Source organism: Siphateles boraxobius, unplaced genomic scaffold (assembly GCF_051911475.1).
Source record: "Siphateles boraxobius isolate OS27281-9 unplaced genomic scaffold, OSU_SipBor_1 49, whole genome shotgun sequence".
Classification (NCBI taxonomy): Eukaryota; Metazoa; Chordata; class Actinopteri; order Cypriniformes; family Leuciscidae; genus Siphateles; species Siphateles boraxobius.
The window spans coordinates 4,613,944-4,627,172 of NW_027509130.1; the positions used below are offsets into that span (position 1 = coordinate 4,613,944).

General features: G+C 37.5%; 1 pseudogene across 1 annotated transcript; it reads left to right on the forward strand.

Annotated features, from left to right (window-relative positions):
- Window positions 1–663: 663 nt before the first annotated feature.
- On the forward strand, window positions 664–12,807 carry LOC143710911 (sterile alpha motif domain-containing protein 9-like; annotated as a pseudogene). Its single transcript, XR_013194690.1, has 4 exons — window positions 664–688; window positions 7,221–7,285; window positions 7,431–7,473; window positions 7,609–12,807. The product of XR_013194690.1 is annotated as a sterile alpha motif domain-containing protein 9-like (transcript).
- Window positions 12,808–13,229: the final 422 nt, after the last annotated feature.

Consider the following 13,229-nt stretch of genomic DNA (forward strand, 5'->3'; position numbering starts at 1 on the left):
ACACAATATGATCAGAGAGTTGGTTTATTTTTGCTTTACCAATGAAAATAGTTACACTGTTGTGTGATTCAGCGAACCTTCCAGTGCTGTTTTAAATATATCTAGTCCAGTCAACACCGCTTGTTTCTAGCTAGCTTCAGGAACTCAGACAGACTCAGACTTGTTCCTTTTGAGTTATTTTAGCCTCAGGCTAACAACAGATAATCTCTCTGAATTCAGGAAATACACAAACTTATGTCACATTCTTTTTTTTTACTTTTTTTTATATCAACCTGCAGAGCTCTTCTACTGATTTGCTATGTTATTCATAGGCAAAACGTTACAATTATATGTACAGCTGTTTTAGAATTTTTCAGTTACACCCAAAATAGGTCTAGCAGTTCTAGGAAACACACACACACACACACATCCTGTATACATAAGGGAAACTTGCTTTACTTAATTTATTTGCCTCTTTGCATAAACCTTTCTCTATTAGTTCGCCATTTATTCAAGTTGAAATAACAACATTGGTAAAGTTTGTCAAGATAAATCTACAATTTCGGACCGCACCAATAGTTCTGAAAAATGTGTGATATTGGAAAACATCTGGCAACTTTCTGAGAATATTTTTTTCTTTCACACCCACCCAGCTATAAAGAAGGAGAAGATCGTACTTCAATCTTTCAACAAGGACACTTGACATGGGGTAAATATAACATCTATTACTCTTTCAGCTTTTATGTTTACTTTTATTCATTTAGTATTGATTTTATCCAAAGCGGAGTACAACAAAGAGACCATTGATCAAAGATTACAAAGTGCACGCATTTTACAGCAGAGGAAAAGGTAGGCTAAAAGAAAATGGCTGATTTAAAAAACTTTGTGATGTAGCTTTTTATTAACCATTTGTTAGATAACATTATTGATTCTACTACATTGTAAATTAACATTACATGTACAAAAAGTGTACAATAATTAGCATATTTTAGTTTTTAATGCTTAGCTAAGTTTGCTTGCATTTGGCTTGACTGTTATTTTAATCAGACTAAAACAACACCATGATTGCTCATAAAAAAACTGCTCATAAAAAAACTGCTTATAGAAACTGGGGCCGTCGTCACAAAACATTATAAAGCTAAAAGTAGCTCCTACACTGTAACTTGTAGATTTAGGAGAAACTCCTTAAAAATAATGGGTGTGTCAGACCTAATTTTAAGACTCCTACATTTTTGCTCTAAGAGTATTTAACAAAGCGTTTTAGCACTAAAACCAGCTCTCAAATCTGTGAAATGTTATGTTTCCGCCTCAGCAATCCACCCAAACACACTGAACATCGAGTTAATAGACGATAGAGCCTTGCGTGCTGAACCTTTTCTTCATAAATGCAATACATATTTAGATTTATAGATTTGAATCTACGATCGTATCACACAAAGGTTCATTTATTGTGCATTGAATGATAGAGAATAAAGCATTGTGGTCAAGTTGAAAATAATGTCCTTGTGGGCAGCTTGGGTGACCTGAGTTTGAGATCTGGATCATGGACCTTTCCCGGTCTTTTCCCGCTTACTTCTCTCCTCTCAAGCTGATTAAATAGACCGTTTCGATTTCTGTTTATAAAACATAATTTGTCAGACATGTAAGAGTCTGGCAATTAGCTGATACTTGTTTAATTAGTGACACTTAAGCTGTGAACGAAACTGCTCACTTAGTCACTTATATGGCATTTGAGTGCACTATATCTGCAAGGTGTGAACGAAATGAAGTGAGTGAATTCGGACGCTGATGTAAACAGTACTGTATTTACATGTTACTTACTTTATAAAATACTATATTAATAACAATAACAATCATAATTTATTTTGTAATTATATATACCTCTGTGCCAGCTTTGTTTCATCGATTGTAGTATAATTGGTTTATCATGCTTAATATGTGTATAATCTCACACTCACACTCACAGATGACGTGGTCGTTGAGTCCCCTCAGGCGACCGTAATGAACATAGTCATAGACATAATAAATATAATGTCTATGCTATGGTAATGATTACATTTGATTGAATACGCCTACAGATGATTAACGAATATTTTTAAATCATCCAACAAATTATCATCTCTTCCTTAGTTTAATGAGTTGACAACAATGCCACAAATTATTAAAACACCTGGGCCCGTATTCATAAAGAATCGTAATGCAAAAAGTAGCTCCTAGTGACAAAATTCTAAGAAAATTCTTAGAAATGTGGGCGTTTACTCTTAAAATTAAAGAAAAAATCCTAGTAAAGAAAAAAGTAATTCAGAAAGCATCTTAACCCTTAAAAGAGGTCTTAAGGTCAAAATTGTTAGGAGCACGGACGAGGACTTTTAAGAGGCTTAAGAGTTTCTTTAGCAGAGGAGAAAATGGCAGAAGAGGGAGAAGAAATGTGTTGCAGACAATAGATGACAGTGAGTTAATAAGACACTATAGATTAGATCGTGCAGGGATCATGTTTGTGACCGATTTTATTAGAGACACAATAACATCTCCGACACAGCGCAGGAATGGCGTAGTGCCAGAAATTAAATCACTACTGTACATTAAGATATTTGGCAGCTGGGAAAATGCATCAATGCAGCAGTGATGATTTGGGTCTGTCACAAACTTCTGTAAGCAGAGTGATCACAAACAATTACAGCACTTTCAGAACCTCTTATTGTGTCACAGTTCATTTAGTTTCCACTGGACATTCCCACCTTGCAGGCTCAAAAAAATGCATTTATGAATATAGCAGGCTTCCGCACAAGCAGGGGGAATGAACCGTAAATAATTTATTATTAACCGCTATAAGCTCCCACGTCTGCTTCTGTGCTGTGACACCCGGCCTGATTCTCCTTTAAGGATGGCCTTGTGTTCATCCACTAACTGGGCTCACAGTAAACACTGTTCCTCTGTCCAGTTGAGCTTTCTTGTCCTTCTTGTTTTTTTATTCCATGTTTGCTACATTAAAACCAACATTCAAACCACCACTTAAATAGACAGTGGAACAATTTTTATCATTCTAATCCAATCAAATACCTTATAGGAAATTAACAGTATGGTAAATAAAAAAAAGGATTTATATACACATATATAATGTGTGTGTGTGTGTATGAGAATGGTCAAATAGGAAAAATTACGCATGTAATTTCAAAGTGAAGGCTTAGAATAGACCCTATACTTAAAATCACTCTTTTTTTCCTTCTTGGAAAACCAACCAATCACAGTCTTCAAAAGATTGTGTCATAGCAACGGGGTCAGCCCCGCCTCCTCACTAAGATAAAAGTTTTTGTCTTTTCCTTACTCAGAGTTGCTCTCAGATCGGTCCCGAATCGCTCTTAAGCTAAGACTCCTACGTAAAAGATTTTAAGCTAAATTAAGAGTTTTCTGATAGGATTCTTAGAATCTTTATGAATACGGGCCCTGGGCCCGTATTCATAAAGAATCTTAATGCAAAGAGTAGCTCCTAGTGACAAAATTCTAAGAAAATTCTTAGAAATGTGGGCGTTTCCTGATTAAAGAAAAGATCCCAGTAAAGAAAAAAGTAATTCAGAAAGCATCTTAACCCTTAAAAGAGGTCTTAAGGTTCAAAATTGTTAGGAGTACGGACGAGGACTTTTAAGAGGCTGCGGAGAAATTGGACGAAACATGAAGAGGAAGAAGAAATGTTGCACGCAATGCATGACAGTGAGTTAATGAGATGCTAAACATTCGATCGTGCAGGGATCATGTTTGTGACCGATCTTATTAGAGACACCTAACATCTCTGACACAGCGCAGGAATGCCATAGCGCCAGAAATGGAAGTAATCTTAACATATTTGGCAACTGGAAAAATGCAACTATGCAGCAGTGATGATTTGGTTCTTTCACAACCTTCTATAACCAACAAACAATTACTGCACTTTCAGATCCTTATTGTGTCGCTGTTCATTTCCTATCAAATATGTTAAGTACGATATTAACAACATTGTAAATGAAAAATAAAGAATATATATACATAGAATGTGTGTGTGCGTGTGTGAGTACAGTGAAACAGGAAAAATTACGCCTTTAATTTCAAAGTGGAGGCTTACTTAAAAGATATATATTTTTCCCTTCTTGGACAACCAACCAATCACAGTCTTCAAAACACTTTGTCATACTAGAAACAGGGTCAGCCCCGCCTCCTCACTAAGATGAAAGTTGTCTCTTTTCCTGTCTCAGAGTTGCTCTCAAATTGGACCCCAATCACTCTTAAGCTAAGACTCCTACGTAAAAAAATTTAAGCTAAATTAGGAGCTTTCTGAGAGGATTCTTAGAAGCTTTAAGAATATGGCTGTTATAAAAACACATTAAATTGAGTTAATGCCTAAATAATGTATTTTAATAATAAAAACAATATACCTATATAATTTACTTTATTAATATCATTTCATTCAATTTTAAAATGCATCTATATAATATTGTCTCTTTATTTTAATATGTTTTTTTATTATATTATTTATAAAAAAGGTAGAACACATATAGTGTGTTCAAATAGTGTGTCCCAAAAGGATTTTGGGAAATTGTGCTTCAACAAGTGTACATCGAATGTACACTCAAATTCAGAGAGAATTGTGGGTATAAAGTATACGAATGTAGGGAATGATGTTGTTTCATTGTCGACTCAAATGGCCGACAACCGATATACTGCACTATATAGTGGATATAGAGCGGTTTCGGACACAGCTTTAGCCTACTTTTTTAAAACCTTCATTTGAATATGGCAACATAATACCTTGTTCTAGAATATTTTTCTGATTATATCACTGACACTGACCCCTCCCCCATCAGACAAATCACTGCGGTCAGTTAGTAAGCGTGACGACATCATCCATAGCAACGAGGTCAACATTCAGCCCTTACTCTTACCCTGCGTTCTATTATTGTCAACGAACCGACTCGGTCCTCGGATATGACGCCACTTCCACACTTCAAGCGTTATGGTATGTTTTGCGCGTCCGAGTCGGAGAAAAAACATGGACGCCATCCAGAAAGCTGTTGCTATGGTAGCACTGGCCGAGTACCAGGCGCTTATCAAAACGCAGCCATTTGAACTTCTAAAATTTTCACTTTATTTCATGTTTTAGTTTATCTTCTGTTAGCAACGCTAGCCACGTTAGTAACACCTGTTTGAAACGAGGCTTTATTCAATATTGCACTCAAAACAAGACCGATTCCCATACCCACAGGCAGTGATACGGACGCAGTAAGGTATTGCAGTAATACGAGTGATAAAAATCGTCATTTAAACAACCAAAGCGGTCCAAAAACAATGAAAACAATTCATACAAGTCACACAGGGCGCAGCCATCTTGGATTCTGTATCGGAATTCTTGCTCGGTGTCCTCACGGTTGTCCGACGTCCGAGCTGGGAAATGCGAGGAAAGGGGGCGTGTTGGTGCATGTTACTAGGCAACGTAAGTCTACCTAGTCGGAAATCCGACACGGATAAATAATAGAACGCACCATTACTGTACGTTGACACCGCCACCAACTTGAGCTTCCAAAGCTACCGGAAGTCATTCATTTTCAATGGAACCTGGCTTCTCTCAGCTGCAAGGAGCGTCAAATCCATCGCCGTTGCGTTTTGGGCGTTTTGAGCGTCAATCAGAAAGTTGAAAGTAGCTCAAGTGAGCTATGACGCGGTTCAGCGGCAAGCAGCAGCAAAAGCCAGCAACCAATCGGAATATAGACGTCCTTCGCGCTGGCTGATTCCAGAGAAACATACCATGTAAACTTTCGTTCCTACCAAAACATTAGTTCTGAGAAAATGGAGGAGAAGCTGATAATCACCGTTGCTAGGTTTCCTACCATTTATGATATGACGTTGTTTGCATATAGGTCATGAACCCAAAATCTCAGAATCCGACGTCTTCTCCGCAAAGTTACAATTAATTAAATACAGCAGCACCAAACACAACAACTTCGCGATTATCCATGATCCAGTGATACACGTTTAAGAATGAGCGCAACTTTTATTTGAAATATTTACAAACGCTCTGTAGCAATTTTCAGAGAAGAAGGAGGCGGGAACCGGTGAACAATCAAAATACTTTATTCAAACTAAAACAAACACAAACCAAAAGTACCGCCAGCAGCCCCTCGCAGATGACTGCTGGCTCCCCAAAATAAAATAAATAAAATAAAGGCTCCTCCTTTATGCTTCCGCTCCTCCGTGAGAGATGCGAGACCGGTGTGCTCACAGGTGCTGCTCATCAACACTCGCACCACCGGCCTCGCTCCGTTCTCTCACGTCCCTCAGCCTCGTCCTGTTCGCCACACGCTCGTTTTAAGCAGGAATTCAATTCATTTGCTCATGGCAACACTGATTTGACCAATTGCACTAATGCAAATAATAATGCAAATAATAATAATAGCTAATTATTATTTTTTTCCCCCGATCAAATGTAACCAAAACGGTTATAAAAATGCTGTCATTATAAAAGGTTTCTTCAATGTATTGCTTGTTTTTTCTGTTTATTACATTTAATGTTGTGACACTTCTCTTCTCCCTGCTTCGTCAGAGCGGCCAAAGCGTCAACAAGCTTCCCCGACCGTACTTTTTGACAAGCGTTAGAACGCTTTAAAGCATTAAAACGCAGTACAGTTTGCTGAAGACTTCTCTCTATTCCTTAGTAAAGGTTGGTCTCATCAAGCTTTGTGAATAGGTTTTAAGAGGAAACTCTTACCTAAGAACCTTTAATGCTATTTAGGAGAACTCTTAGTGGTAAGATAAAATGTTTTGTCAATATGGCCTCTGATTTGTATACTTTTATATTGTTGCTGGAATTGACTACAATAGATTGAATAGCTTTTAAACTGACCTTTAATTTACCTCTATGTAGAGTAATATTTATGGAATATTTATTTTCTTTTTCCTCTATATATTTCCTCTATGCCTCAAGTAATTCGACTGCAATATATAATAACTATAACTAGAAAACATGGGTAAATAAGCTCAATTTATATTTTTAATGTAATGAGACAGAACTTTAAACAAAGGGTTAAAACAGTCTCTATTGCTGCAAATGTTATAATAGTTCAACTGTTCAAGACATTTTCAATTGACCATTTTTGTGTTAAATGTGTGTATATTATCTGCCTTCTTTCTCCCTTGTGTAGTTTAAATAATAATAAAAAGTTTAATAGTCTTATGGAACGGTTCTCTAATTTCTTTTTTCTTGTATGAAACTGCAGATGGCACTCAGATGTTACAAAACCCATAAACAACACATGAATTCTGTTCCTGTCTGAACTCTGCAGTAAGTTCATCATTAATGGTTTAAATTATTATTATTTTTAATACAAGATTATTATTAATATTATTATATTTATTAATAAGAATACAAGAATCATAATTTATGTTACACAAAACCATGCCCCCCCCCCCCCCTTTATTTTAATCAGAAGAGTTTCTGGTTCCATTATGGAAACATCAAGACATTCTGAGGTAAGTGGCACCAGAAAGGCCAATATTTTTATGTGCATCATCTTATCACTCCATAAGATAATAAATATTTTTTGCAATAAGAACCAGGCATCTAGGATCAATGGCACATTACTTTAGACGCTGATTTTCTTTCAGAAAAATGAAGACAGCGGTTCATCTAGATGTCCAGTGGACATCAGTGACTGGAGTAGAGATCATGTGAGACAATGGATGCTGGAGATAAACGTGGCCGAAGAAGATGCAGACATTTTGTACAATCAGGGAATTAATGGAGATGCTCTTCTTCAATTAAAGCAGAATTAGCCTATCTCTTAATGCAAAAGCTATCAACTGATGCAAAAGAATTGATTTTTCAACACAAAGATCTTCAGAAACAAAAGACTCATCAGCAGAATGATGTGGTGACTCTTAACTGCAAGCCTTATCCTTTCAATACATCTGATCCTGCTAAACAGTACACAGAAAACAGCATTCTAGATGTAACTGAAACCGGTCCAATAGACCTCATACAACCATGCCATGAATTCAAAGGATTCACCAACACAACAGAGGAAAATAGAATGAAAAAATACACATATGAGGTGATTCGATTTGCAGCAGCTTGTATGAACAGCCGTACAAATGGCACTATTCATTTCGGAGTGGCAGACAAACCACATGGACAAATTCTGGGTATTAATGTTCAGAACACAGATGAGTTTGATGTACAACAGAAACATGCAATTGAAAAACATTTTCTGAAAGGTCATCTTAAAATAGCAAAGAGTTGTATTAAACCCCCTCGATTTGTTGAAGTTCGCAATGCTGAGATGACACCTGCAGGAAAATGTGTTATTGAGGTAGACATAGAGCCGTCCTCCATAGTTTGTGAAGAATTTCACTTTAACACTTATAATGTGGACATAAATGACATGCAAGGTTCAAAGAACAAGAAAAAATATTTTTTCATAAGAGACGGCAGCAGCAGCAGGAATCTTATTACAGCTAATTTAAAGGAATATGAGAAATATATCAAAGACATGCCACATTTGTCCCGGTTGAGGAAGGCCGCTGAAGAAAAGCATCTCTCTGTAGTGAAAAACTGTGCGCACGGCTCTAAACTGTGTGAGATGATAACAGGAGGGGGCCCTTTGGACAAGTCATACTTTGCATCATACATTGTGGTGACAAACAAGTCTCACACTGATCAGCTGAAAAACCTGGATTTCCTTCTTCACATGAATCTAGCGGCTGTTTTGGATTTTGATCCACAATCCTCTGAGAATGGCTTGATTAAGATGTTCAATGATCATTTACCAGCTCAGCATAAAGGTGAAATTGAAGACACTGCAAGCAGTTTAAAGCTGACCAAAAACACAAGCTGGGTTTTCTGTAAAGGAGGCATTAATAAAGTAAACCCCTCTGATACTGATAAATGGTTGACTGAGAAGGGATCTTCAGTGCGTGATGATGTTTCCTTACTGCTCAGAAAAAATGTGGCTCACAAGAAACTTCTCACCATATTCCTGCTGTTAAGTGAGGTGAGCGACCCCAAAGATCCTTTGCTTGAAACCTTCAGTATGTTTTTTAATGAGCTTAAGGGACAAAACCAAATCTTGTGCATCAGTGACAATGAAACAACATACACCTACTGGAAGGATCTCATTAAGGGCCGATATGGAGTTGACGTCTCAAGATGCATTTATGAGCTAAGTTTTGCTGAGGTCAATGGCACCATCCTCAGTCTGTGGTCAGAGAATCACAAAAAAAGCCGGTTTCTGCCTTGTGGTGGTGGCAGTAATGTTGTGCTAACAAAGAAAACTGAGGATTCCCTAGAAACGCTGAGTGTTCTTTGTGTGAACCAGTGTGATGGAGGAAATGAAGACAAACAACATCACGAGGAGAACTTCTATAAGGGAGGAAAAGTGTCCTGGTGGAACTTCTTCTTCTCAGAACAGCCCGGGTCAGTGTCAGTCATCAAACGTGACAAGTTAGACTACATAGTCAACACTATGATTCCAAACATACTGAATCAGAAGAGAGCTTGTGTGTTTATCAACATCCTCCATCCTCCAAACTGTGGTGCCACTACGTTAGCCATGCATGTCTTATGGACACTGAAGGATAAATTTCGTTGTGCAGTGCTGAAGGAAACAACACATGATTATTCTACCGTAGCCGAACAGGTTGTGCAGCTTCTAACATATGAGGCAAAAGAGAAACCTAGACGACTTCCCGTTTTGCTCATGATCGACCACTTCCCAGACCTTCGCAATGTACTAAGACTCCAACATCAAATTGAAGAGGAATGTTTGAAACAGAACATTTTTTCAAAATCTCCACAAGTCATTATTGTCAACTGCACGAGAGTTGAATCCTGTGACCAGTTTGAAGGAACTGACAATGCCGTTTCCATTCCAAACCGTTTATCTGAAAAGGAAATGGAACTATTTGGGGAAAAGATGGAGGAGTTTAAGAAGACCAACACAAACATTGAAACATTTTTTGTGTCCATGATTATAAACAACTTTTCATCTCCCTATATTCAGGGTATTGTGAAAAATAACATGAATGGCTTCAACTTCCAAGACAAGCATGCTCAACTTTTTGCGATTCTTGTCCTCCTGCATGTCTACTGCAAGAATGCATCGCTGTCAGTCTCCGCATGTGAAGAGTTTCTTGGTCTGCAAACTAAAGCTGAATCCTGTAAGGTTGAAGATGCATTTGGGAAGTTGTCCTCTCTTTTGAAAAGATGCACAGTTGATTCTGAAGTGACCTTTGAAGGCATGATGGTGATTAACTCAAGTGTAGCTCAACACTGTTTGAAAGAGCTGTCAACTTCTCATGGAGTGACAAAGGCAGAAATCACTAACCTTCTGCTCACAACAGACTCGTTTTATGAGTACGCTCTGGGGAAACAAAAATTAATGCAGGATGTCCACAATGTGTTGGTGAAGAGGCAATATTCAGCCAAGGATAAAGACTTCGTTTTTTCACCTCTTATCCAGGATATAATGAAAGAGACTCCAGGGAAGGAAGAGACTGTTCTCCTCAATGCAGCAGAGAAGTGCCTCAGAAAGGATGCAGTAATATTCCAGCTCCTCGCCAGGTACTATTACATCAAAAAACAAGACTTTACCAAGGCCAAATTTTGGGCAAAGGAAGCCAAAGACCTTTCAAGGGAGAACTCGTACATATGCAATACAGTATCACAGGTACTTGTGCGTGAGCTCAAGCATGCTTTTCACAAAGATGATCCAATCGAGCCGGACAGTCTTGATAAGTATCTTACATTGGCTGAGTCTGCAGCAGAAGCTTGCAAAGAAACACAACAAACTGCAAACAACGAGGCCGTAGCTCGACTGGAAAGACAAAATGATTATAATACTTACAACACTGCTGGCCATCTTGGTGAACTTCAAACTGCAGCTACTGTTATACAGGTCCTGCAAAAAAAACCATTTATCTCAGGTTTTACTTACAACAATTGCCTTACGCAAGTCTTCATTGGAAAAATTACCATTGAGGATTTGTCAAGAAAGAAACCTCAACTCAAGGAATATTGTGAAGTATTGCAAAAGCATAAGTGCTTTCTTCTTCAACTAAAAGACACAATGAAGCAGCATTTTGATTTTTTCAAAAAACTATTTGTCAACTTGGTTCCTTTTTTTGCTGAGGAAGACAAACAAAAAGAACTGACATTGCGCAAGGTTTCCAGGTACTTTCAACAGTACACTGACCTCTTTTGGGAAGGAAAAACACAAAGGATTGAGCTATTCATCAATGACCACTTAAGCAAGATGGTTAAAATTGAGCAGACGCCTGAATATCTGGAGTGGAACAAGGGTGATTCCTATACTGGCCTACTGGAATATTTGTATGAGGAAGACTCTGCATCAACTCTTGAAGAGATCATCCGGCAGTATCATTTCATTCTGGAGTCACAAGAGGCCAGACTGATGGACACTGTCAACTTTATCTATGCAAATGTAATTCTTGCTAACATCAATCATGCATCTCGGTGCATCACACCCTACAAAGACCTTTGTGGTTACTTTGACCTTTGTGGTACAATCACTCATGCCGGTGAGATCCTGCCATTGCACTACATCACAGTTTTGTTGTTATGGCAAGAGAAGAACAGTAAATTACCAACATTTGTCTTACAAATGAAGGAGTCATACATAAAAGAGCTGAAACATTTATCTAATGGAATGAGAGCAGCCGTCCATTTCTACCTCGGGAAAGACAAAGGTTATGGTGGCCTGATTTCCCACAGGGATATTAACAGCTGTTTAGGATCAGGGCAGAACATCTCAACTCTGTGGGATAATGAAAGAATATGGAAACAAGTGAGAGACAGTAAGAAGCTTCGCAGAGTTTCTGGTGAAATTCGCAACAATTTGATCTGGGTGGAAGATGTGAATGTTATGGTTGATCCAATGTTCAGAAGCCAGTTACGTAAAGAATCCGGCACAAGAGTGACATTTTTCATTGGATTCTCAATGAATGGACCAGTTGCACTTGACATACTTTGAGTCAAAAGATTCACAAGCCTGATCTAATGGATCTTACTGACAACCAGGGAAACATTTAATCTAGAAAGACAAATCTTTCTAGATTTCCAGTGCTCTAGAAACATCTAGACACTCAAGTCAAAGAAGCTCATGGACCAAAGCCTAGTATTTGTTTTAGTTTGCCTCATTATCATATGTTAAACGTATCAATATTTAAATCAGTCTTTTTTCATTATCTGTTGTATGTTTTTGGACTTGTTTGTTTTAGTATAAATGCCTTATTGTGTTTGATGTGAATTTCATAAAAGTAATGGTATGATTGAGAGGAGTCTGGCCAGTGCCAGAAATGCATTGACGTCCAGAGAGTACCTGTGCTGTACTACAATTATACTGGGTTCTTTATTGCATATTACTCATACATTGCTATATTCATACATGTATTATGTATTCTTTATATTTGATTCACTTTTTAGTTTACGATCTAAAAAAGTCTGTAAAAACAGGGCCCAGTGTTCCATGTCAATATAAAGGGATTTCCCATATTGATTTCTCACAGATTTTTTACATGCATTTTGAATTACGTATTGCATTTGTGATGTGTTTTAGGCTTGCAGGATGTGTGTCCATAAACTTAACAGAAAAAGTCTGCCAGGACATTATCAGTTTTTCTTTCTTGATAAATATTGCTATTGCTGCGTAACCATATGCCCTCTATCAAGGCCTTCAAGACCATAATATAAAAAGAAGTACAATTTCATTCCCTTTGCTTGTGATCATAACACGTGTTTAATAAGTTTCTGTTAAGACAAATGCTATCAAATAAACTTATTTCGAATCACTTCCTTTCTCGGCTCCTGCACTTCTCCTGCATCCAGTCATTTTCAGAAAAAAAAAAGAAAAAAAAACCTTTACAGAAAATCAAGTCTTACAACCAATGTTGGGTAAGTTAAAAAAGTAATCTATATCTATTACAAATTAGAGTTAAACTTCTCTAATTGTCTGTATTTTCATTTACTTGTCCAGTGTCACAAGTCACACACTCAACACTACTCGGCACACACTCCAAACAAACAAACAATACTTCAATATTTTTTGCTTATATCAGGCTAAACTAGGATTAGGCCTTAGATTAATTAGGGCATTTAAGTAGCTTTTATGAACATGCCCTAGAAAGAAAGAAAAACACATTACTGGTGTGCATCTTGAGACAAAACAATGGCATTGACATATTTAATGATATGCCAGTGCAAGTTGCTGTCA